Raw genomic sequence first — 27,270 nt, 5'->3', positions numbered from 1 at the left:
AAATAAGCCCTTAGAATACCGGCACCTCCGGTGAGGAGATTGTATGACTGCGTAACTACAAACTGCTCTCTGCTCGGCAGTCGCTGTATACACCTTTAACATGACACAGTGCTTTCTTTAAGCAATTCTGTGAAGTAACAGAGGTCGCTTCTACTGCCATATAGGGTCGCCATTTGCCAGCAGCAGGTTCTCTCCTGCACGGTGGACCCCGGGCTGCGAACGCACCAAATATCATCTCACTATTTACTCGGTGCGTTCCGCCAGCCCTAACACAGGGTCAACCTTTCTTTGAAAGTTTAGATGATAAAATGAGCAGTCTTCGATCAGAGCTTAGTCAAGGATACCAAATCAGCCTTACGCTCCCCGTACACATTGGACTAACCTCGCCCAAACCTGCCAATATCGACTGATTTGGCAGACAGCCTTAAGATAAGCAGTCCGAAAATCCGACTACTGATCCTTTTGTTCTCCCTGAGATAAGCTGGTGTCAGTGATGTCTAGCAGTGGCATTTTCATAAAGAACACAGGAGCATTAGGCAGAGAGCGCAAGCATGTCGGAGAGACGGCCAAGAGAGCTGCTGGCCAAGATGGTGACCGACAGCCGTCCCAGGAGAATGGGAGGCTTTAGTATGATAGTTTGAATGAACCAATGGACACATTTTGTAAAGGCTTTTTGAATCTGATCATCATTTTTCTAGAATTGTTTCTCCTAATTGTTTAGAAACTATGCAACTATGTGATAACAACCTAACGAGGTGAGACAATACTTTATCACGTGTCTGTCTTTGTTGCTACAACTCTGGGAAACAACACCTTTAATATAGTTCAACACATTACTGTGTTGATCTAAGGATGTAGAAAGAGTTTCTTTTGGTTTAGTTGTGTAAAAATAAGTGCGATTCTGTGTTGTATCTTAAAGGAATATTCAGGGCAAAACTGTGTTCTGCCAAATGCAGTGTCTGACACAGGGTCTCAATGATTACCAAACTTAGAATTCAACATCATTTTGGTCTTGCTCTAGAGTTATCCATTTATAGTTTATTTTTCCTGGAAATTCCTTTAAAGTGTAAGTGTCATTTCAGAAACCTTTTGACATGTCAACATTTTGGTCTGGGTGCTGGGACCCCCAGCAATCATTGAATTAAGAGGAACAGAAGTAAACAGCTGAATGCTAATCTCTTGTTACACGGAAGACAGACTCTACAGGTTTTTATTTGGTCTTATCTTCTGTGACATAAGAGAGCAGCATCGTTAACGATATCGTTGCAACGTCACGCTTTTGGTGACGTAGCAACGATCCCGCTAACGATCTCGTTATGTGTGACGCCGGCGGGGGACGTGACAGACATCAGAATGTGAGTATGTAGTGTTTTTTTTTTTTTTTACTTTTACAATGGTAACCAGGGTGAATATCGGGTTACTAAGCGCGGCCCTGCACTTAATAACCCAATGTTTACCCTGGTTACCCGGGTGCTGCAGGGGGACTTCGGCATCGTTGAAGACAGTTTCAATGATGCCGTAGTCGTTCCCCTGATCGTTGGTCGCTGGAGAGAGCTGTCTGTGTGACAGCTCCCCAGCGACCACACAACGACTTACCAACGATCACGGCCAGGTCGTATCGCTGGTCGTGATCGTTGGTAAGTCGTTTAGTGTAACTTTAGACTAAGAGCTTCTGCTTTTATCTGATCTATTAATAAATAAATAAAATACATTTTCTCTGACAGAGAAGACCAGTGCTTGGCTAAGAACTTTGGATTTTATTTATTAATAAATAAATAAAATAAATCTGTGTATGAGGAGAGCAACACTCAACTAAGAGCTTCTGCTTTTATCTCATTGATTAATACGTAAAATTAATCTTATGTGACAGAGGAAAGCAGTGCTTGGCTCGGAGTTTCGGTTTTTATTTGATTAATAAATAATATACATTTTCTGTGACAGAGATTCTGCTTTTAATCAATTAATAAAATAAACCTGTGACAGAAGAAAGCAGCATTTGGCTAAGAGCTTCTGCTTTTTATTTAATAGATTAATAAATTAATAAAATGAATCTGTGACAGTGGAGAGCATCACTCAACTAAGAGCTTGTTTTATTTAATCAATTAATAAATTAAGTAAATCTATGAGAGAGGACAGCAACATTCAGCTAAGAGCTTCTGCTTTTATTTAATCTAATAAATAAATAAAATATATCTTCTGTGACAGAGAAGAGCAGTAAAGAACTTTTTTATATTCATTAAGAGAATCTGCTTTTATTTCTTCTATTTAATAAATAAAATAAATCTTGTGTAACAGAGGAGAGCAGCGCTCAGCTAAGAGCTTTGGCTTTTATTTTATTTATAAAGAAATTAAATTAATCTTCTTTGCCAGAGGAGAGGACTCCTAGGAGCTTCTACCCCTTTATCTTGTGGTCTCAGCATCTAGCTCTCAATCAATCAAAACTTTTTACATACTTTTCACATCAAATTTTTTTTAAAATGACAGCTCCACTTTAAGACGCTGCAATAAGGGAAAGTTGTAAAAATCCACCTCTAAATAAAAGTACACCTATGAATGAGTAACAGTCTCATGCATATTATTACATTTTTAATGCAAATTTTTCACTCTTACCGGCAATAGTGTTTTTTTTTTTTTTAAACCACATTGCTCTAATTATTAAAGAATTGGTCATTTGAGTAGAACATATCTATAAAATCATCAGGTCAGTGAGTGATGAATGTGCTCTTTGTTTTTGTTTTGCGTTACGCTGCTCTGTTATCAGGTCACATTAAAATTGTAATGACCTTTATACCAGGATTTTTTTATGACTCATTAATGACGTTATTTGCATAAAAAGTCATCATTAACCCCCCTCATTAGTTACCAAAGAGATCACAGGAATAGAAGAAAAAACAGTCCCTGTCCTTCCCCTCCACACTCAAAAATACATACTTGGGGTTTTCCAAAACCTTATTCTTTCACTTATCATCCTACATCTCCTTAAATATCTTATTTCCTGTCCTGCAGTTGGTTTCTTGACATTCACTGTTCTTCTTATGTGGTCAGCTGATCTTACATACTGCCTAAACATTTGCCATAATTTGCTATGGCAACGAGCAAAGGTCAATAAACCTTTATTAGTGACCAGAGATGTACAGAGATACCAAATACTACATCCCTACCCCACCTAACAACCTCTTTAAGAGTACTTTGACTACTTTCTGCCAATTTTGTACACATATTGACGTAGAGTTGTTTGTTAAAATTTTTGAGCCCGGTTCTCAGGATCACTGGGATGCTAGCGGTCACACCTCTGGACATCAGGAACTATCCTATGAATAGCGGATGTCTTCATATCTTGATACAAATCATTTAAAGGGAATCCCTCCGCAGGACTTGCTATGTAACCTGAGAGCAGCATGATTTAGGGGCTGAGACCCTGATTCCAGCAATGTATCACTTACTGGGCTGTGTTTTTGTTTTAATAAAATCAGTGTTTTATCAGCAGGAGATTCACTACAGGACTAGGTGTCTTTTGCCTCCTAGTCCAACCACGCCCTCACCACTGATTATCAGCTTTCTGTCAATACTCAATGTACACAAACAGCATATGATAGAATAATACTCGAATACTAAAGCCACTAAAAACAGGAAGAAAATTACTCTTGAAAAGTGGAAAAACAGCAATGATGAATCAGGGCCTATGTATCCAGAAGACAGAAGCTGTTCTACAGCGCTTCTGCCTTCTCCTCGGGCTTCGGGGCTGTTGGAGAATGCAGAAGATTTCCATGTGTCCCGTATGTTTACAGTGGTACATGATGAAAGCTCAGGATCACACACATGCATCATCCTAAACAGGGTACGATATGAAATCTGGAATGGGGTGCCTCTATAGTATGTATATTGGGGTCTATAAGAACAAACCTTACTATTATGTTGCTATTAAGCATAACACAGGTCAACAAAAAACAATTTTTTTTCTGGTGTCCAAAATATTTTAATGAATTTGGGGTATTTTTGGGGTGCTGATTCTGAATATGCTATCAGTTTTGCCAGATTGGCTCAAGTTTTTGAGATTTGAGAGCCAAAAAATCATCATGATGACTGTTATTTCTGTGCAGTGCAAGTGCAAGGATTCAATAAGTATAAGAAACGAAAATGGGAGTAACATGGAATCTGCAAGAAGGCCTGTCCCTCATTGTGAAGATGTGCCTGTACCTGTGTTTACCATAAATAACAGTCATCATGATGATTTTTTGGCTCTCTCCACACCATTGGAACACCAAATTTGAAGCTTTTTCTTTGTCCTTTGCTCCATTTTCGTAATAATTCGATACATGCTTTGCACACTATGTGTGGTGCCCAAAACTTGTCTTGGTCCCCAAGCATAACCCCAAAATAGGCAAAATACACTTTTTTTACGAAGTCTGTTATGTTTCTTCTATGTTTTGGCAGTGTGTATTCACCGCAAATGTAACAGAATGAGTCTGGATCGTTAAGACAACTTCTTCTTGATGAGTTCATGCTTTTCACTGGAAAACAGACAACAACATAAAGTTAGTGCAAAAATCAAGCTATGAACAAACTTTTAGAACACTAATTAACACAAAACTATATTGAGAACTGCTCAGTTCAAGTACTAATCCAAAGAAATTAATGAGATGATGCGTCGCATTTACCAACAAGTGCTATAAATAAGATACAAAAAATCTCAAAAACTTGAGCCAATCTGGCAAAACTGATGACATATTCAGAATCAGCACCCCAAAAATACCCTAAATTCGATGAAATATCTTTGGCACCAAAAATGCTGTTGACCAGTGTAATTAATGAATAAAAATGGAAAGTGACAGCAAGGTTATACATAACAGCTCCGATTCAGCACTGCCGCTTCTCCACTTTTCTGGAGTAATTTTCTCCCTTTTTAGCTGCTTTACTATTTGCTGCTTATTCTTTACAAGTTTTTTAGCCACTTTTTAAGTTTTCTTTCTATTTTAAGTCTTTTTTTTTTTTTCAATTTTTCCTCGACAACTTTGCCCATCCAGATGTTTTAGACAATTTCATGAAATACAATTTTTAACAAATGTCACATTCCTCAGAGTAAAATTTCACTTTGGCGCATTTTTGTGATTTTTTAAAAGGATGAACTTAGCACACAAAAAAAACATCAGCGGATACCAAAAGCCAAATTAAAAAGAAAAGTGACTAAAATAAATCACAAATAATGAATCAGATACAACGTGTATTTTTTCTGTTCTGCAAAATAAAGATTTCAGAGATTTATAAATGTTCTTTCCAAGGGATTTTAGATCACAAGATACATGAGGCCAATAGTTCACCTGTTTGGTTTTTCTTTTTATGCACGTTTCCAATAGCAGAGAGCACGACGGCGTAATGTGGTTACTAGTTTCTAGCTAATCGGCTGAATTTTTGTGAATATTGCTTAACATCAGATAGCACCTGTCTCCATTGTACCTAGCTATTTTTAACCAGATGATGAAAATCGTCTGACAAGGGTTGTTAGGTTAAGACAACGCCGATCTGTATGCTCTAGTAGGGTATATGGATGAAAGTGAGGGGGGTCTCTTATTCAAGACTATATTGCCGCTACAATATTGATTTCAAAGGCTGTCAAGTAAGAACTCATGCACATGTCAAAGACCTATGCATGGATGCAATATGGCTCTTTTTTTTCTGTCAATCAGCATGACGACTGTAGTCACACTCCATCGACAGAGCAAACTGGAAGAGAAAGAGCTGCTCTGTTGACATGAGGCCAAAGGAAGCAGGAGAGTCACCGCCTAAGCTGGGAGGTACTGCCACCATGCAAAACAGGCAGGTAGTTCGCAAATCTCATATAACCCCTTTAATATAGCAACAATCGAGCATGTGCACTCCATTCTGATGGGGTTAAAAGTTAACGGTGCGGATTCCAGCAGTCGGACCTTCATTGATCAGTCATTACTTTTTTTCACTGGACAACCCCTTTAAGTGTGTGTCATATGGAGCCTTTACATTAGGACACATTTTGTACCAAAGTTTATTTTCCGATCATCCAACTCAGATGCCGGAACGGCATGGACACAAGGTGTGGGCACCGGCAAGGTACATATAGTTTCAAACAAATCTCGAAAAGATTCACATCCCCGACTAATACATCCATTAACACCTTAATATTAACACTACTTACATATAGTCTGCTAATCTGTAACTCCAGCAGTCTTCAATATATAGGTTGCACGACCAGACCTGCACATTGGTGGACACTTTTCAGAAGTCTACTGTTCAAATGCCCCCTCCCTCATTTTTTTGCAATTTGGGGTCATTAAAAGGCCCAAGTCAAAGATTTCTGCAAAAATGAAAATTTACAATTGTGACGTGAATATTAAGCGCCAACATTTTTCACAGTTTTCTGACTTTTTAAAAAATTTTACAGTGTGGAACTATGCTAAGAAAAAAAAGAAGAAGCTATACTCATCCCTGCAATCTGCCTCCTGCTCCAGCACTGCTGCTCTGACAGTCACTGGATCACTGACGGAAACAACGACTTCCCGACAACCTGTCATCAGCGGAGACTGAGCAGTAGCACTGGAGCGGGTAGCAGATTCCCAACGTTAAAGGGGTGGCCCATGTTTGGCACTCTATGCTGGCAGATCGTGAATCCTCACAGCGTGCACAATACATGCTGTCAGGATTCACCAGTTCTGAGCGATCATGTGACCACAAGGATGCAATTTTGTTACACTTATGATCACATTCAGACTAGACGTGTCCAGCCTCACTCAATTCAGTTATATTGAGCGAGGCCACTCATTTCTAGTAGTCATGAAACAGCATGTATGCAATTCTCCCGACACCGGAGAATCCTGACAGCATGGACACTGCGCGCTGTGACGATTCACAGGTCTGCAGTCACAGAGTAAGCCTAAGCCTGGACAACCCCTTTAAGTAGAAAGTTTTCTTTATTATTTTATCAGCATGAATTCCCAATTTTTTTTTTTTTTAAAAGGACACAACCCCTTTATCATTTAAAGCAAGGGTAGTGAGGATCATGCTCACAAGAACTTCAAGTCTGTAAAGAAACAGAGGCCATGGAAGAGCTGGAAGGTTTTCTTTTATTACTACAGCCCTGCCATCTTTTATACTACATGGGAGAGAACCATGCATGAACTAATAACCAACCAGATCTAGGTACAGAGGTGAAGTGCATAAAGCTGCGTGAACTCTGGGCTCCTTGGATATGGAATCAGGCTCTGAAAAATAATGTAGAAGGGAAAAGACTGAGAAGAATTAAATTAAAGAATGTTATAGGACTGCCTATAAGCAGTTGTTCTTAGGGAACATTAATACTGTTGATATTGGAAATTTACTGAATTGTCTGGGGTAGCAGATTCCAGAGAACTGGTGCAGCACGAGAGAAGTCATTGTGATTGGAATGGGTTATTCAGACTATGGAGGATGTTAAGCCCTCAATGCACATTAGATTAACATCAGCAAAACCCACCAATATCGACAGGCTTAAATGACAGTCTTGTGTGTATGGGGCCTTAACTTCTTCCAAACTCTGAACCACCCATTCCAATCCCCATGGCTTCTCTTGTGCGGCACCCGTTCTCTGGAATGCGCTACTCCAGACAATTCAGTTAATTTCCAATATCAACAGTTTTAATATTCCCTAAAAAACATAAGTTTTTGAATAGTACTATCACATTATTTATTTTAATTGTTGGGGGACTTACGGATCCAGCATCACCAATTTCGAACTACTGATTCTTTTGTGTTCCTTGAGATAAGCACCCACCAGAAATGTCACAGAGATCACAGGAGAGCTCAGCAGAGTGAGCACTCCTGTGTACGGGAGAGCTCAGCAGAGTGAGCACTCCTGTGTATGGTAGAGCTCAGCAGAGTGAGCACTCCTGTGTATGGTAGAGCTCAGCAGAGTGAGCACTCCTGTGTATGGGAGAGCTCAGCAGAGTGAGCACTCCTGTTTACGGGAGAGCTCAGCAGAGTGAGCACTCCTGTGTATGGGAGAGCTCAGCAGAGTGAGCACTGCTGTGTATGGGAGAGCTCAGCAAAGTGAGCACTCCTGTGTATGGGAGAGCTCAGCAGAGTGAGCACTGCTGTGTATGGGAGAGCTCAGCAAAGTGAGCACTCCTGTGTATGGGAGAGCTCAGCAGAGTGAGCACTGCTGTGTATGGGAGAGCTCAGCAAAGTGAGCACTCCTGTGTATGGGAGAGCTCAGCAGAGTGAGCACTGCTGTGGATGGGAGAGCTCAGCAGAGTGAGCACTCCTGTGTACGGGAGAGCTCAGCAGAGTGAGCACTGCTGTGTACAGGAGAGCTCAGCAGAGTGAGCACTGCTGTGCATGGGAGAGCTCAGCAGAGTGAGCACTCCTGTGTACGGGAGAGTTGGGGGAGACAGCTGCCGGCCAAATGAACAACTGGACAAAACATTGTTCATCTGACAGCCATCTTAGGTATTTGGGGGGGCTTTAGTCTAAGCTCATTGGCAAATTGAAGAGTGTGGGGAGAGTGATTGGCCGAGATGAGAGAGAAGATGTAGAGTGATGCAGCACAGTGCAGAGCTTTATAGGAGATAGTGATAAGGTTATGTAGTGGGAAAGTAGTGCAATGACTGGCAGAGTGGCGGCATTAGTATAGCAATTGGACAGAAAGATGAACCTGGCTACTGATTCAGGACAGAGTAGAGATTAGTAAGGCCGATGAGAAAGTCTAATTTTTCGAGTGTATTTTAAAAAAACATTCAGCCCCATAATACCTAACACCAGAAAGAGTCGGCTTTGAGTCACATTTCTCTGCTTGTAAAATAGGTCAAAAGTATAACAAAAAAAAGGAAATAAAAAACAAAGTAGAAACTAGGTTAAAGAAGGTCGTTATCTGTACTGCAGTACAAGGCAGAATGTGGATCTCATTTAGTCATTTTACAGCATTGCTGAGATTTGCAAAACTATAAAAGCCCTATATTGCAGAATACGCAGACCTCACATGACAAGTCAGCAGCTGAATAAGTGGCCGAATGACTGCTGATAGGACTGAGCTGCATGTAAAGAGACAGGTGCTCGCATGTATGGCGGCTTTGCGGTATTGGTCCTATGATAATGGAGGAAAGATGAAGAAGTGTTTACACCACAAATAAAGCCAAAGTTGCCATCCGGTCATCTGCATATTACGGCACTGTCTTCATCCAACTGATCGAAAAGTTGCACAAACAACATAGTCTTCCTTAATAGAATTTCATGCCTCATAGACGAGCTGCAGTGTAAAGCATGGGGGAGGATGCTGCAACAAATTCCAAAGCAAACAATGCTTTTTGGCGGCTACAATGCCCCAAGGATTTCACAATTTAATTTGATGTCTCTGATGCAAATACTAAGTTCTAAATTATGTTTCTGGATTCTCAAGGAAACAGGAATAGAACACACAACTTTGTTGACCTTACCTTTATGTAAATATCCATTATTCCCCACAGTGCCCCATACTAGAGCTGAGCAAATTTGTACAGATTTGGTTCCGAATTAGATCGGCAGCGAATATTGTTTTTGCAATATTCATCGAACACAGCCAAACGTCATTATAGTCAATCAGAGTAGAAATTACGGAATATGTTCGGAACCGAACAACACACACACATTTGGCACAAATATGGTAACAATATGGCAAAATCATTCGCTGAACTCTACTCCATACCAATAACACCAGAGCTGTAACAAAATATCTGTCTGATTGTTCTGCTTATCTCTAGTTTTTACACCGTTTTACAGAATTAACCTACCTAAAAGGTGAAGTCATTGTGTGAATACATTGCATTAATTGAAATTGAGTTACATCCAGTATTATACTCCAGAGCCGCACTCACTATTCTGCTGGTGCAGTCACTGTGTACATACATTACTTATCCTATACTGATCCTGAGTTACATCCTGTATTATACCCCAGAGCTGCACTCACTATTCTGCTGGTGCAGTCACTGTGTACATACATTACATTACTTATCCTGTACTGATCCTGAGTTACATCCTGTATTATACCCCAGAGCTGCACTCACTATTCTGCTGGTGCAGTCACTGTGTACATACATTACATTACTTATCCTGTACTGATCCTGAGTTACATCCTGTATTATACCCCAGAGCTGCACTCACTATTCTGCTGGTGCAGTCACTGTGTACATACATTACATTACTTATCCTGTACTGATCCTGAGTTACATCCTGTATTATACCCCAGAGCTGCACTCACTATTCTGCTGGTGCAGTCACTGTGTACATACATTACATTACTTATCCTGTACTGATCCTGAGTTACATCCTGTACTATACTCCAGAGCTGCACTCACTATTCTGCTGGTGCAGTCACTGTGGGACATTACATTACTGATCCTGTACTGATCCTGAGTTACATCCAGTATTATACTCCAGAGCTGCACTCACTATTCTGCTGGTGTAGTCACTGTGTACATACATTACTGATCCTGAGTTACATCCTGTATTATACCCCAGAGCTGCACTCACTATTCTGCTGGTGCAGTCACTGTGTACATACATTACATTACTTATCCTGTACTGATCCTGAGTTACATCCTGTATTATACTCCAGAGCTGCACTCACTATTCTGCTGGTGCAGTCACTGTGTACATACATTACATTACTTATCCTGTACTGATCCTGAGTTATATCCTGTACATGCTGCACTTGCTAGAGCTACAATCATAGTTCTGCAGGCAGAGCTCACATCAAAGAGTATCCCTTTCTTGTGCAGAGTTTGGATAGTTCACTTTGATCATGTGCATTTTGGCAGGCGCACCATGTAGATTGGGCAATTTACAGTCATATGATGCTGACAAAAAAAGGAAATAATAAATCAATGGCAACATTTCGGCTTACTTTAAGCTTATTTTAAGCACGCATGAAAAAAAGGCTTAATTTAAGCCAAAACATAACATTTTGGATTAAAAATAAGCTTTTCCAAATATCCGATTTCATTGGTAGGAGCACTCATCAACCTTTTTTTTTTTGCATTTTGTAAAGTACTGTGTGTGAAATGGAAGAAAACCAAGTTTGATATTTTAATATTTTCACAAATTTTTGAAAATGTGCGGTGATGACACTGCTAAAAACCGATACAAGTCGGTCCACCTCAGTCCTAACTTTAAGGATAGATTGCACAACCTACAGTATATACAGTACAGACCAAAAGTTTGGACACACCTTCTCATTTAAAGATTTTTCTGTATTTTCATGACTATGAAAATCGTACATTCACACTGAAGGCATCAAAACTATGAATTAACACGTGGAATTATATACTTAACAAAAAAGTGTGAAACAACTGAAATTATGTCTTATATTCTAGGTTCTTCAAAGTAGCCACCTTTTGCTTTGATGACTGCTTTGCACACTCTTGGCATTCTCTTGATGAGCTTCAAGAGGTAGTCACCAGGAATGGTCTTCCAACAATCTTGAAGGAGTTCCCAGAGATGCTTAGCACTTGTTGGCCCTTTTGCCTTCACTCTGCGGTCCAGCTCACCCCAAACCATCTTGATTGGGTTCAGGTCTGGTGACTGTGGAGGCCAGGTCATCTGGCGTAGCACCCCATCACCCTCCTTCTTGGTCAAATAGCCCTTACACAGCCTGGAGGTGTGTTTGGGGTCATTGTCCTGTTGAAAAATAAATGATGGTCCAACTAAACGCAAACTGGATGGAATAGCATGCCGCTGCAAGATGCTGTGGTAGCCATGCTGGTTCAGTATGCCTTCAATTTTGAACAAATCCCCAACAGTGTCACCAGCAAAGCCCCCCCACACCATCACACCTCCTCCTCCATGCTTCATGGTGGGAACCAGGCATGTAGAGTCCATCCATTCACCTTTTCTGCATTGCACAAAGACACGGTGGTTGGAACCAAAGATCTCAAATTTGGCCTCATCAGACCAAAGCACAGATTTCCACTGGTCTAATGTCCATTCCTTGTGTTCTTTAGCCCAAACAAGTCTCTTCTGCTTGTTGCCTGTCCTTAGCAGTAGTTTCCTAGCAGCTATTTTACCATGAAGGCCTGCTGCTCAAAGTCTTCTCTTAACAGTAGTTGTAGAGATGTGTCTGCTGCTAGAACTCTGTGTGGCATTGACCTGGTCTCTAATCTGAGCTGCTGTTAACCTGCGATTTCTGAGGCTGGTGACTCGGATAAACTTATCCTCAGAAGCAGAGGTGACTATTGGTCTTCCTTTCCTGGGGTGGTCCTCATGTGAGCCAGTTTCTTTGTAGCGCTTGATGGTTTTTGCCACTGCACTTGGGGACACTTTCAAAGTTTTCCCAAGTTTTCGGACTGACTGACCTTCATTTCTTAAAGTAATGAAGGCCACTCGTTTTTCTTTACTCAGCTGCTTTTTTTTTCTTGCCACAATACAAATTGTAACAGTCTATTCAGTAGGTCTATCAGCTGTGTATCCACCAGACTTCTGCTCAACACAACTGATGGTCCCAACACCATTTATAAGGCAAGAAATCCCACTTATTAAACCTGACAGGGCACACCTGTGAACTGAAAACCATTCCCGGTGACTACCTCTTGAAGCTCATCAAGAGAATGCCAAGAGTGTGCAAAGCAGTCATCAAAGCAAAAGGTGGCTACTTTGAAGAACCTAGAATATAAGACATAATTTCAGTTGTTTCACGCTTTTTTGTTAAGTATATAATTCCACATGTTAATTCATAGTTTTGATGCCTTCAGTGTGAATTTACAATTTTCAGAGTCATGAAAATACAGAAAAATCTTTAAATGAGAAGGTGTGTCCAAACTTTTGGTCTGTACTATATGTCGGTGAGACATTCCAGGATGTGTTGCCCTCTCCGGACATGGAGGGGTTAAAAAATGTTGTTGCAACATTAAAAAGCAGAATTCTGCCGCATACCAGGAAGTGAAAAGAACAGGGGGAAGTTGGGTTTTGCAAAGCTGATGTTTACAAAGTTTCCCTTCCACCTTGTCATAGGACAGAGCATGTTAATGAGAGATGCAATAAGCTTCGCAAAAGCTTCACACCACACACGGGGCAGGGTTATGTGGCTGATGGACAACATTGATCGCATATTCCATATTTTTACTGTACGGCTATCTGATATGAGCGGTTACATGTTCCAGCCCCTGAGGACCAAGAATGCCCTCCCTGAGGAAATCCTACCTATGCCTTACTCCTTCAGGACCAGACTTTTTTTTTGTTTTTGTGCTTTAATTTCTGCCCCCCCTTTCTAAGAGCCATAACTTTTTGTTTTATTTCTCCATCAATATAGCTGTGTGAGTATGGTTATTTTTTAGTGAAGTGAGTAGTAATCTTGAATGACATCATTCATATTACTATACAATGTACTGAGAAATGGGGGGTGGGGGAATCCAAGTGGGGTAATTTTTTTTGTTTCTTTTTTAAAGAATTAATTGTACAATCAAAACAACCTGGCAAAATGGTTCTCCATGTCAGTGCGATTACAGGGATACCAAATTTTTATTTTGTTTTTTTTTTACAATATATATTTTAGTGGCTAAAAAGAAAAATTCATAACTTTGGAAAAAATAAAATAAAAGTTTGTTTTGTGTTGCAGCTTGTTGAGATATCTAACTTTTTTGTACTTTTCTGTCTATGGAGTTGTGTATGGGCTTAATTTTTTTAACGCTTTTTACAGCATTTTTGAGAGGAAGCCCTCCTATGAATTTTTGTTTTATTTAAGAAATCTGTGTATATGGGAGGGATTTTTTAATTTTCGTCCATAATCCGTACAGTTCAGATAAAAAATAAACTGAAATCTTTTGTGGTGGAAAAAGAAAAATAATGAACCAAAATAATGTGGTTGCCTAAATATGCACACCCAAAAAAGTAGCATTTTGTTGAATTTATGACAGCATTCAGTCTTTTTGGGTAGGAGTCTATCAGCATGGCACATCTAGAACTGTCAATCTTTGCCCTCTCTTCCTTTCAGTAGCTGCTCATCTGTCAGATTGCGGTGGCATCTCCTGTGTATAGCGCCTTTTCAGATCACCATACCAAAACTATGATCTTTTGGCAAATCATTCTGTTGCTGCTTTGCAGGTAGTTAAGGGACGCTGTTGTGCTGAAAGGTGAAATTCCTCTTCATATTAAGCTTTTTAGCAAAATTGATTGATATTTGGAACTGTTCATAATTTTCTCCACTTTGGTTAGCCCCAGTACCAGCTGCTGAAAAACAACCCCAAAGCATAATGCTGCCTCTACCATGCTTCACTGTGGGTATGGTGTACATTTTTTAAATAATTTTTATATATATATATATATATATATATATATATATATATATATATATATATATAAATCCAAAATAATAATCAAAAAATCAATATACAGCTCTGGCAAAAATTAAGAGACCACTGCAAAATGTTCAGTTTGTCTGATTTTTCTCTTTGTAAGTATATTTTTAAGTAAAATGTAAATTGTTCTTTTATTCTAGAAACTTCCGACAACATGTCTCCGAATTTCCAAGCAATAATTTATTTATTTTTTTTCTGAAAAAGAAAATTTGGTCAAAATGAAGAAAAAAACACCCAGTGCTTTCAGACCTCAAATAATGCAAAGAAAACAAGTTCATAATCATTTACAAATACCAATACTAATGTATTAACTCACGAAGAGTTCAGAAATCAATATTTTGTGGAATAACCATGATTTTTCATCACAGCTTTCATGCGTCTTGGCATTCTTTCACACTGCTTTTGGCGCAAAAATGTAAGCAGTTCTTTGTTTGAAGGCTTGTAACTATCCATCATCCTCTTGATTACATTCCAGAGGTTTTCAATGGGGTTCAGGTCTGGAGATTGGGCTGCCCATGACAGGGTCTTGATGTGGTGGTCTGTTAATTTTTGCCAGAGCTGTATATCTCTAAATAAATATTTAAATGAAAAAAAATCTAAACAATATAAGTACACATATTTGGTATCGCCGCTTCCGCAATGACCCGACCTATAAAACTACTACACTGTGTGCAGAATTATTAGGCAAGTTGTATTTTGATCACATGATACTTTTTATACATGTTGTCCTACTCCAAGCTGTTCAGGCTTGAGAGCCAACTACCAATTAAGTAAATCAGGTGATGTGCATCTCTGTAATGAGGAGGAGTGTTGTCTAATGACATCAAAACCCTATATAAGGTGTGATTAATTATTAGGCAACTTAGTTTCCTTTGGCAAAATGGGTCAGAAGAGAGATTTGACGGGCGCTGAAAAGTCCAAAATTGTGAGATGTCTTGCAGACAGATGCAGCAGTCTTGAAATTGCCAAACCTTTGAAGTGTGATCACCGAACAATCAAGCGTTTCATGGCAAATGGCCAACAGGGTCACAAGAAGCGTGTTGGGCAAAAAAGGCGCAAAATAACTGCCCATGAATTGAGGAAAATCAAGCGTGAAGCTGCCAAGATGCCATTTGCCACCAGTTTTGCCGTATTTCAGAGCTGCAACGTTACTGGAGTAACAAAAAGCACAAGGTGTGCGATACTCAGGGACATGGCCAAGGTAAGGAAGGCTGAAAAACGACCACCTTTGAACAAGAAACATAAGATAAAACGTCAAGACTGAGCCAAGAAATATCTTAAGACTGACTTTTCAAAGGTTTTATGGACTGATGAAATGAGAATGACTCTTGATGGGCCAGATGGATGGGCCAGAGGCTGGATCAGTAAAGGGCAGAGAGCTCCACTCCGACTCAGATGCCAGCAAGGTGGAGGTGGGGTATTGGTATGGGCTGGTATCATCAAAGATGAACTTGTGGGACCTTTTTGGGTTGAGGATGGAGTGAAGCTCAACTCCCAGACCTACTGCTAGTTTTTGGAAGACAACTTCTTCAAGCAGTGGTACAGGAAGAAGTCGGTATCGTTCAAGAAAAACATGATTTTCATGCAGGACAATGCTCCATCACATGGCTCCAACTACTCCACAGCGTGGCTGGCCAGCAAAGGTCTCAAAGAAGAAAAAATAATGACATGGCCCCCTTGTTCACCTGATCTGAACCCCATAAAGAACTTGTGGTCCCTCATAGAATGTAAGATCTACAGGGAGGGAAAACAGTACACCTCTCGGAACAGTGCCTGGAGGCTGTGGTGGCTGCTGCACGCAATGTTGATCGTAAACAGATCAAGCAACTGACAGAATCTATGGATGGAAGGCTGTTGAGTGTCATCATAAAGAAAGGTGGCTATATTGGTCACTAATTTTTGGGGGGTTTGTTTTTGCATGTCAGAAATGTTTATTTCTAAATTTTGTGCAGTTTACCTGGTGAAAACAAACAAGTGAGATGGGAATATATTTGTTTTTTATTAAGTTGCCTAATAATTCTGCACAGTAATAGTCACCTGCACAAACAGATATCCTCCTAAGATAGCCAAAAAAAAAACCCACTCCAACTTCCAAAAATATTAAGCTTTGATATTTATGAGTCTTTTGGGTTGATTGAGAACATAGTTGTTTATCAATAATAAAAATAATCCTCTAAAATACAACTTGCCTAATAATTCTGCACACAGTGTAGTTCACGGTGCTAGCGGAGATCTCACTGGATCTCACCGCAGCTCAGTCCGGCTGGGAACGGAGCCTCAGTGACTGGAGTTAACCTCTATGACGTCACCGCCGGGCCGGTCATTGACGCAGCAGCAGCTCATTCACAAGTGGTTCTCAGCCTGGACGGTCGCATCTTGGTACCGTCCGGGTTGAAAACTAGTTATCCCCCAGACATGGATTACGGGGTGGGACAGAACGACTGACAGGTGAGGGATATTGTTGTTTTTATTTTTGGTTTATTATAGGAGAACAAGGGCTTCGGTGGAATAGGCGTTAGGTGAGTATAACTGTGTTTGTTATTTTTAAATAAAAATGGAAAAGTGTGTTTTGTTTTATTTCTAATAAAAGACTTTATTCTGGCTGTGTCTTTACTTGCCATATAACTGTAGGATTAGTAATGGATCGGTGTCTTATAGACGCCTCTCCATTACTAAGCCGTGGGCTTGATGTCACTTGACAATACAAAGGTGACATCAACCCCACAAATATGAACCCCACTTGCCACCGCTACAGGGCAAGTAGGAAAAGCCGGGCAAAGTGTCAGAATTGGCGCATCTAATAGATGTGCCTTTTCTGGGCAGCTGCGGGCTGCTATTTTTAGGCTCAGGGTGGTCAATATCCATGGCCCCTTACCAGCCTGAGAATACCAGTCCCCAGCTGTGAGCTTTAGGAAGGCTGGTTGTCCAAAATGGGGGGACCCCTATGCCGGTGTTTTTAATTATTTATTTACATAATTTAAAAAAAACAGCGTGGGAACCCCTCTATTCCTGATAACCAAACTTGCTGAAGCTGACAGCTGAGGGTTGCAGGCCCAAGCTGTGAGTTTTGCCTGGCTGGTTATAGAAAATACAGGGGAACCCACGCTGGTTTTTTTCATTTGTTTATTTATTTAAAGCGCAGGCGGCGGCTGCTGAATACCCCCATCAACCGCTCCTGCTGTCACTGTTATTAGCAGCAGTCCCATCAGCCACTGCCTGCTGTCTCTCTTATCACTTAAATGTAACTCTCATCATTCTCCTCATCACTGGCAGAGCAGGGGAGAATGATGAGAGCTGCGTTCAGCACCCGACGCTGGGGAACAGCGCTTACTGTAAAGCTTCTTCCCAGGCACCGATGCTTGTCATATGGATGACATCCATGTGTGTTATGCGTGTGCAAGTGTGCGGGACGTTTTGTGGCCCGAGCTGACATTAAAAAATGGACATGTCAGCATGTTTTGCCCACAGACACATGATCCGTGGAAACACACTGACATGTGCACAGACCCATTCACTTGAACAGGCAAATAGCGCTCTGTTCCTCTCGAGTCTCTCCATATGGCTAAGTAGTACTGTACAGACAAATATGGGGTATTGCCACGTTCAGTAGAAATTGTGGGACAAATTTTGGTGCCATCTTTACCCACTTCTTGTGTGAAAATGTAAAATCTTTGGCTAAAACAAAATTTTGGTGGTAAAAATTTAATTATTTTTAATTATTTTGCCTTCACTGCCCAATGGTATAAAATTATGTGAAACACCCATGGTGTCAATATGATCACTGCACCCCTAGATAAATTAATTGAGAGGTGTAGTTCGTAAAATAGGGTCACTTTTGGGGGGATCTGCTGTTCTGGCACATCATGGGCTCTCCCAGTGGGTCATGGCACCTGGAAACCATAACAGTAAAATTTGCACTATAGTATGGCGCTCCTTCTCTTCTGAGCTTTGCACTGTGCCTGAAAAATATTTCCCGATTTCATGTAGGGTATTGGCACACTCAGGAAAAAATGGACCTCAGTTTGTTGTAAAAAAAAATTCCTATTAACCCTTAGAAAAATTTAAAACTTGGGGCTAAAACAACATTTTAGTGGCAGGCAAAAAATGTAAATGTTTCTTTCGTCACCGCTCAGTGGTATAAAATTCTGTGAGGCACATGTGGTGTTAATATGATCACTGCAGCCATAGATGAATTAATTGGGGAGTGTAGTTTGTAAAATGAGTTGACATATAGGGGTTTTCTGTTCTAAAAGCACCTCAGGGGCTCTGCCAATCTGACATGGCACCCTCAAACCATTCCAGCAAAATCTGAACTCCAATATGGCGCCTCTTCCCTTCTGAGCTCTGCACTGTGCCTCAAAAGTAGTATTCCCCTGCATATGGGGTATCGGCATACTCAAGACAAATTGCACAACAACTTTTGGGGTCCAATTTCTTCTGTTACCCTTTGGAAAATAAAAATTGGGGGCAAAAAGATCATTTTTGTGGAAAAAATATGATTTTTTATTTTTACGGTTCACACATCTAGATAAGTTCCTTGGGGGGTCTAGTTTTCAAAATGGGGACACTTGTGTAGGGTTTCCACTGTTTAGGCACATCAGGGGCTCTCCAAACACAACATGGTGTCCGATCTTAACTCCAGCCAATTTTGCATTGAAAAAGTAAAATGGCGCTCCTTCCCTTCCGAGCTCTGCCATGCGCCCAAACAGTGGTTTACCCCAATATATGGGGTATCAGCGTACTCATGACAAATTACCACAACACCTTTTGGGGACCAATTCCTCCTGTTACCCTTGGGAAAACAAAAAATTGGGGGCAAAAAGATATTTTTTTGTGGATAAAATATGATTTTTTATTTTTACGGCTCTACGTTATAAACTTCTGTGAAGCACTTGGGGGTTCAAAGTGCTCACCACACATCTAGATAAGTTTCTTGGGGGGTCTAGTTTCTAAAATGGTGCCACTTGTGGGGTTTTTCCACTGTTTAGGCACATCAGAGGCTCTCCAAATGCAACATGGCGTCCGATCTCAATTCCAGCCAATTCTGCATTGAAAAAGTAAAACGGCGCTCCTTCCCTTGTCAGAATCACTGGGTTCCATTGAAGCGTTCCAGAGTTATTACCTCATAAAGGGATAGTTAGAATTGTAAAAATTGGTCCGGTTATTAACATGCAAACCACCCTCGGGGGTAAAGGGGTTAAAGGTGGAAAGGAAAAAGTTTTGAAATTATTCTTCTTGATATGATTTTTTTCATATGACAAAAACCTTGCATTTTAAAGGGAACCTGTCACCCCCAAAATCGAAGGTGAGCTAAGCCCACCGGCACCAGGGGCTTATCTACAGCATTCTGTAATGCTGTAGATAAGCCCCCAATGTTTCCTGAAAGATGAGAAAAAGAGGTTATATTATACTCAACTGGGCGGGCGGTCCCGCCTGCGCACTGCAGTACTTTGCTCTCAATAGGGTAGACAAAGTACGCCTGCGCCAGAGCCGCAGCGTGAAGACAAGAAGAGGATGTCATCCTATGAAGATAGGAGGCGCCGGACTCGGACAGCGACGCTTGTCAGACAGGACCGCAGCGGACCGCCCCTGGGTGAGTATAATCTAACCTCTTTTTCTCATCTTTCAGGATACATCGGGGGCTTATCTTCAGCATTACAGAATGCTGTAGATAAGCCCCTGATGCCGGTTGGCTTAGCTCACCTTCGATTTTGGGGGTGACAGGTTCCCTTTAACAGGAGTGTGTAGACTTTTCAGATTTTCATGTTCACTGGGTATATATTGTCATAGACAAAAAATTAAAATCCATAAGACATCTCCGGAGAGGGGGCATATCACCCTTTTATTGAACATATAGGATTAATCATAACACAGAAAATGAGAAAGAACACTTCAACTTCAGCTGAAGTAGGATGCCACATTGAAAATGTGGAATTAATTATAGCTGGGGAAGAGAGAAACTAATTATAACTGGAGAAGGGAGAGATGACATTTCAACCTCTATTGAAGTAGCGGCATCCTGCAGGTAAGGTGATCAGGTAATTACAACAGGGAATCTGATGGGAACCATACGAAAATGATAGGACTAATATACAGAGAATCTGATGGGAACTATATGAAAATGCTAGGATTCATATACACAGAGGCAGGGAAGTACACTTCCTAGGGACAGCGCTTCCTCTGATCAAAGCACTGTTCTGAGACGTTCTGGAGCCAGTCGTCAGTGGTGAATATAGGGTTTGCATTGATCCAATATTTATGGGGAATATACTTTTGGCGTCGTAGCGATGGAACAAACATAATACATTCCCTTACATCACCGTAAGGCCGGTAGAAAACCTCCAACTTAATATTAGTCCAATGGATGGTGCTATCCATGCCATGTTTCATCTTTATAGACAGGTAAAATCACGATAAGAAACATGACGACAATACCTACCGCCTTGGACCTCCAGAGGAGATGATATCCTGTAAGTTGAGGATCTCATAAAATTCTAAAGGACCTAACATATCCCACAACCAGCCCCCACATGACCTCACCAAGAGGAGGTACGTGGGTATAACTTTGATCTAATAAAAAGCTAAATTGGGTTTGGTCCTTTGTCAGACCTGGAAGGTACAGTTTGCTGTGGGTTCTGTCCATTTTTCTAAGAAATACCTCCCTCCGCTAAGCTATGAGCCATTTTTGTGACATCAGGTTTTTTAATTTTCTTTTCTTATACCTTTTATTTTATGTAATTGTATATACTGTATTGTTTTGTTTCCATTTTGTAACATCGTTGTATATTTTTTGTAAACACTGCCTACCTTTCCGGATTAAATTTTTAAAATGTAATAACTGTAATAAATGTTTGGCATTTCTGTAGTGATGAGAACCCGCCTAATTTACAGGTGCGTGTCTCCAGAAGCACACGCTGGGCATAATGTACTGGTCAATACAACGGCAGTTTTCAATTTTCACTCCGCAACATCCACTGCTGCTTGTTTCTGGAAAACACCCATGGAGTCAAAATCATCACCAGTAGATAAATTCCCCAAGGGTTATAATTTCCGAAATGGGGTCACTTGAGGGGGATTCTGCTTTTCTAGCAATTAGGGGGTCTGGAAAATCTGCGTTCCAGGAGGAAAATAGTGCTCCGTCCCTCCCAAGTCTCTCCGTAAGGATAAGTAGCACTGTACAGCCACATTTGGGGTATTGCTACATTCAGCAGAAATTGTGGGACAAATTGTTGTGTAATTTTTACCCATTTCCCAGTATGAAAATATAAAACTTGGGGCTAATACACAATCTTGGTGGTAAAAATGTAAATTATTTTATCTTCATAAGTCTGTGACACACCTGTGGTGTCAATATAATCACTGTACCCCTAGATGAATTAATTGAGAGGTTTAGTTTGTAAAATGGGGTCACTTATGGGGGTTCTGCTTTGTTGGCACCTCAGGGGCTCTGACAATGTAACATGGCACCCTCAAACCAGTGCAGCAAAATCTGCACTGTAATATGGCACGCCTTCCCTTCTGAGCATTGCACTGTAGTTTTTGATGACATATGGGGTATCGGTGAACTCAGAAGAAATTGCGCAGCAAATTTTTGGGTCCATTTTCTCCTGTTATCCTTATGAAAATGCAAAATTTGGAGCTGAAAAAGAATTATCTGGGAAAAATTAGATTTTTTTATTTTCAAGGCTCTACGTTATAAACTTCTGCGACGCACCCGTGGGTTCAATGTTCTCAATACACATCTAGAAAAGATCCTAAGGGGCCTAGTCTCCTAAATGGTGTCACTTGTTTGGGGTTTACTCTGTTTAGGCAAATCAGGGGCTCTCCAAACGTGACATGGCATCCACTAATTATTCCAGCAAATTTTACATTAAAAGTCAAATGGCGCTCCTTCCCTTCCAAGCCCTGCCATTCACCCAAACAGTTGTTTTCCTCCACATATTGGGTATGTACGCACTCTTGAGAAATGGCACAACAAATTGTATGGAGCAGTTTCTCTTGTTGCCCTTATAAAAATGCAAAATTTGGAGCTGAAAAAAAAATGTATCTGGGAAAAATGTGATTATTTTATTTTTACGGCTCTACATTATAAATGTCTGTGAAGCACCTATGGACTCAAGCTGCTCAATACACATCTAGATAAGTTCTCTAAGGGTTCTAGTTTCCAAAATGGTGTCACTTGTGCGGGGTTTCCACTGTGTAGGCACATCAGGGGCTCTCCAAACGTGACATGGCGTCTGCTAATTATGCCAGCAAATTTTACATTCAAAAAGTGAAATGACGCTCCTTCCCTTCTGAGTCCTGCTGTGCGCCCAAACAGTAGATTTCCCCCACATATGGGGTATCGTCATGCTCAGGAGAAATTGCACAACAAATTATATAGTCCATTTTCTCCTGTTACCCTTGCGAAAGCAACAAAAATTAGGTCTAAAAGAAAATTTTTGTGAAAGAAAAGTAAATGTTTATTTCTTTCCTTTCACATTCCAAAAATTCCTGTGAAGCACCTGAAGGGTTAATAAACTTCTTGAATGTGGTTTTAAGCACCTTGAGGGGTGCAGTTTTTAGAACGGTGTCACTTTTGGGCATTTTCTGTCATATAGGCCCCTCAAAGTCACTTCAAATGTGAGGTGGTCCCTAAAAAAATGGTTTTGCAAATTTTGTTGTAAAAATGAGAAATCGCAAAAAATAATTATGTTTCAAAATGCGCTGATGTAAAGTAGGCTTGTGGGAAATGTTATTCATTAACTATTTTGTGCGATATGACTCTCTGATTTAAGGGCATAAAAATTCAAAAGATTGAAAATTGCTAAATTTTTTGCCAAATTTCCATTTTTTTCACAAATAAACACAAGTCATAGCAAAGATATTTTACCACTATCATGAAGTACAATATGTCACGAGAAAAAATTCTCAGAATCAGTGGGATCCGTTGAAGCGTTCCAGAGTTATGAACTCATAAAGTGACAGTGGTCAGAATTGTAAAAATGGCCTGGTCAGGAAGGTGAAAACAGGCTTCAGGGTGAAGGGGTTAAAGAGTTCTCCAGCCCTGCTACTCTCCTGTGCTCCAGCGCTGCTGCTCTCTTCTGCTCCAGCACTCAATCACTGTTCTTTTCCCATACTCCAGTGCTGTTGCTCTCCTGTACTCTGGCACTCCATCACTACTGCTCTCCTGTGCTCCAATGTTGCTGCTCTCTTGTGCTCCAGCACTCTATCACTGTTGCTATTCTGTGCTCCAGCGCTGCTGCTCTTCTGTACTCCAGCGCTGCTGATCTCTTTTGCTTCAGGACTCAATCACTGCTGTTGCTCTCTTCCGTTCCGGCACTCCATCACAGCTGCTTTCTTTTCTCTGCTCTAGTGCTACTGTCTCCTGTGCGCCAGCACTGCTGCTTTCTTGTGTATTGGCACTCCAACACTGTTGATCTCCCGTACTCTGGCATTCCATCACTGCTGCTATCCTGTGCTCCATCACTGCTGTTATCCTGTGCTCCAGCGCTGCTGCTCTCCTGTGCTCCAGCACTCCATCACTGCTGCTATCCTGTGCTCCAGTGCTGCTGCTCTCCTGTGCTCCAGGGCTGCTGCTCTCCTGTTCTCCAGCCCTGCTGCTCTCCTGTGCTTCAGCACTCCATCATTGCTGCTCTCCTGTGCTCCAGCCCTGCTGCTCTCCTGTTCTCCAGCCCTGCTGCTCTCCTGTGCTCCAGCCCCTCTGCTCTCCTGTGCTCCAGCCCTGCTGCTCTCCTGTGCTCCAGCCCTGCTGCTCTCCTGCGCTCCAGCCCTGTTGCTCTCCTGTGCTCCAGCCCCTCTGCTCTCCTGTGCTCCAGCCCTGCTGCTCTCCTGTGCTCCAGCCCTGCTGCTCTCCTGTGCTCCAGCCCTGCTGCTCTCTTGTGCTCTAGCCCTGCTGCTCTCCTGTGCTCCAGCCCTGCTGCTCTCCTGTGCTCCAGCCGTGCTGCTCGCCAGCCCTGCTGCTCTCCTGTTCTCCAGCCCTGCTGCTCTCCTGTGCTCCAGCCCCTCTGCTCTCCTGTGCTCCAGCCCTGCTGCTCTCCTGTGCTCCAGCCCTGCTGCTCTCCTGCGCTCCAGCCCTGTTCCTCTCCTGTGCTCCAGCCCCTCTGCTCTCCTGTGCTCCAGCCCTGCTGCTCTCCTGTGCTCCAGCCCTGCTGCTCTCCTGTGCTCCAGCCCTGCTGCTCTCTTGTGCTCTAGCCCTGCTGCTCTCCTGTGCTCCAGCCCTGCTGCTCTCCTGTGCTCCAGCCGTGCTGCTCGCCAGCCCTGCTGCTCTCCTGTTCTCCAGCCCTGCTGCTCTCTTGTGCTCCAGCCCTGCTGCTCTCCAGCCCTGCTGCTCTCCTGTTCTCCAACCCTGCTGCTCTCCTGTTCTCCAGCCCTGCTGCTCTCCTGTTCTCCAGCCCTGCTGCTCTCTTGTGCTCCAGCCCTGCTGCTCTCCTGTTCTCCAGCCCTGCTGCTCTCCTGTTCTCCAGCCCTGCTGCTCTCCTGTTCTCCAGCCCTGCTGCTCTCTTGTGCTCCAGCACTCCATCATTGCTGCTCTCCTGTGCTCCAGCGCTGCTGCCCTTCTGTGCTGCTGCTTTCTCGTGCTCCAGCCCTGCTGCTCTCCAGCGCTGCTGTTCTCCTGTGCACTGGCGCTCTAGCATTGTTGTTCCAAGGAGAAAATGAACTTTATTCCTCCCCAGAGCCGCCAGCTTGCAATCATACAAGTGCCTATATCTGCCGGTTAATAGTGTTCTCCAAAGTGATAGGCTCCCTCAAAAAGTCATAATATATACATTTGATCAATAAAGATTTGCAGGAGCCTGTTCCCGCGGAAAAATCAGTAGTTCATAGCCATCAAACCAAAGCCCTGTGATCCTCCTCTTAATTGACTTCAAATTACCTATATAGGGCTGATAAAATTGTAGCTACCCTCAGTTACCACTAGAGGGGGCTAAGTTTAGTATGTAAACATTAGGCACGTAACTCCCCCTAGTGGTCACTAAAGATAATTAGAACTTCATCACAGGAAGTTCATCATTAAATATTCAAATCAACTAGACAAAGAATTTGAGCTGAAATACTAATCGATCAAACAGTGGAAAATTTCTATATGTAAATTAATTGTTATTTAAACACCAACATCGTCCTCCTAATAAAAGTATTATAAGTCATTCAGCAGTCGAGCGCAATTAAAATGCCGTGCATGCAATCACCTAAAGGGGATTATTTCCAAGTCTACTTCCTGCTTAGTCTTCCAGTGAATTACACTATTAATAGCTCCATTGTGGAAAAGGAGAAGTGGTACCGTAAGTGTGTAAAAAACACCATACAAAGCCTCTGTGGCCTGCCCACTCAGGAAAACAGCGCCAAGACCAGTGTATCTATTCAAATTACAGCAAATGAGTGTGTGTCCTAATATAACATCCGCTACTGTAGTGTACGCTGTATGTACCGCCACATCACCATTAATAGGACTATGCATGGATATGCCCAGGTTATCCTAGTATACAAGAAAGTATATCAGCTGTACATACATAAATATAAACGAGAGATACCCAGGTTATACCAGCTGTACATGTATAATTATGTGCAAAAAGAAAAAAAAGAGCATGAACCGCACATCCCAAAATCATACGTTGATCTAAAGCCGCTAGGCAAAAATTTAAATACTGAACATGAGGTTTTCAGTTTAACATTCTGATCAGACTGTATGAAGCCCACTGCCCCTTCACGGCAAACCTCGTAGTGGGTCCTAACGCCCTAACGGAGCGGAGCCATGCGGCGACCACCGCCGCAGCGGCCATGCACCAGCAGGGCAGACGGCCTGTTGCCCCACAGCACCCATGCTGCGAGACTGAGTCCCCAAGACTCCAGACCGCGCCGCCCCACCAGCACAAAGCCACAGCAACAATGGCCGCCACACAGCACCAGCACCAAAATGAAGGGAGCATTTCAACTCACCTTCCTCCAGCTCTTCAGTGAGAGCCAAAATGGGCTAGACCGTCCGCCCTGCTGGTGCATGGCCGCTGCGGCGGTGGTCGCCGCACGGCTCCGCTCCGTTAGGGCGTTAGGACCCACTACGAGGTTTGCCGTGAAGGGGCAGTGGGCTTCATACAGTCTGATCAGAATGTTAAACTGAAAACCTCATGTTCAGTATTTAAATTTTTGCCTAGCGGCTTTAGATCAACGTATGATTTTGGGATGTGCGGTTCATGCTCTTTTTTCTCTTTTTGCACATAACATGTATAATTATATACAGGAGATACCCAGGTTATAGCAGCTGTACATATATAATTATATACAGGAGATACCCAGGTTATACCAGCTGTACATGTATAATTATATACTGGAGATACCCAGGTTATACCAGCTATACATATATAATTATATACAGGAGATACCCAGGTTATACCAGGTGTACATGTATAATTACATACAGGAGATACCCAGGTTATACCAGCTGTACATATATAAATATATACAGAAGATACACAGGCTATACCAGCTGTACATACATAAATATAAACAAGAGATACCCAGGTTATACCAGCTGTACATGTATAATTACATGTATATACAGGAGATACGCAGGTTATACCAGCTGTACATATATAATTATATACAGGAGATACCCAGGTATACCAGCTGTACATGTATAATTATATACAGAGGATACACAGGCTATACCAGCTGTACATACATAAATATAAACAAGAGATGCCCAGGTTATACCAGCTGTACATGTATAATTATATACAGGAGATACCCAGGTTATACCAGCTGTACACGTATAATTATATACAGGAGATACCCAGGTTATACCAGGTGTACATATATAATTATATACAGGAGATACCCAGGTTATACCAGTTGTACATACATAAATATAAACAAGAGATGCCCAGGTTATACCAGCTGTACATGTATAATTATATACAGGAGATACCCAGGTTATACCAGCTGTACA

General features: G+C 41.7%; 1 protein-coding gene across 2 annotated transcripts in view; it reads left to right on the top strand.

Moving 5' to 3' along the window:
• The window catches only part of PIK3R5 (phosphoinositide-3-kinase regulatory subunit 5), a 102,533-nt gene that overhangs the window by 11,323 nt on the left and 63,940 nt on the right, over window positions 1-27,270 (top strand). The window contains exon 1 of one of the 2 annotated variants that reach the window (XM_077253536.1): window positions 5,799-5,818. The exons of the other annotated variant lie outside the window; for it this stretch is intronic. The gene's annotated coding sequence lies outside the window, so the exon portion shown is untranslated. Of the gene's footprint in view, window positions 1-5,798; window positions 5,819-27,270 lie in introns of those variants that run through there. 2 annotated transcript variants of the gene reach the window in all.

This window comes from Ranitomeya variabilis, chromosome 4 (genome assembly GCF_051348905.1).
Source record: "Ranitomeya variabilis isolate aRanVar5 chromosome 4, aRanVar5.hap1, whole genome shotgun sequence".
In the NCBI taxonomy this organism is placed as follows: Eukaryota; Metazoa; Chordata; class Amphibia; order Anura; family Dendrobatidae; genus Ranitomeya; species Ranitomeya variabilis.
This window is presented reverse-complemented; position numbering and strand designations above follow the sequence as displayed.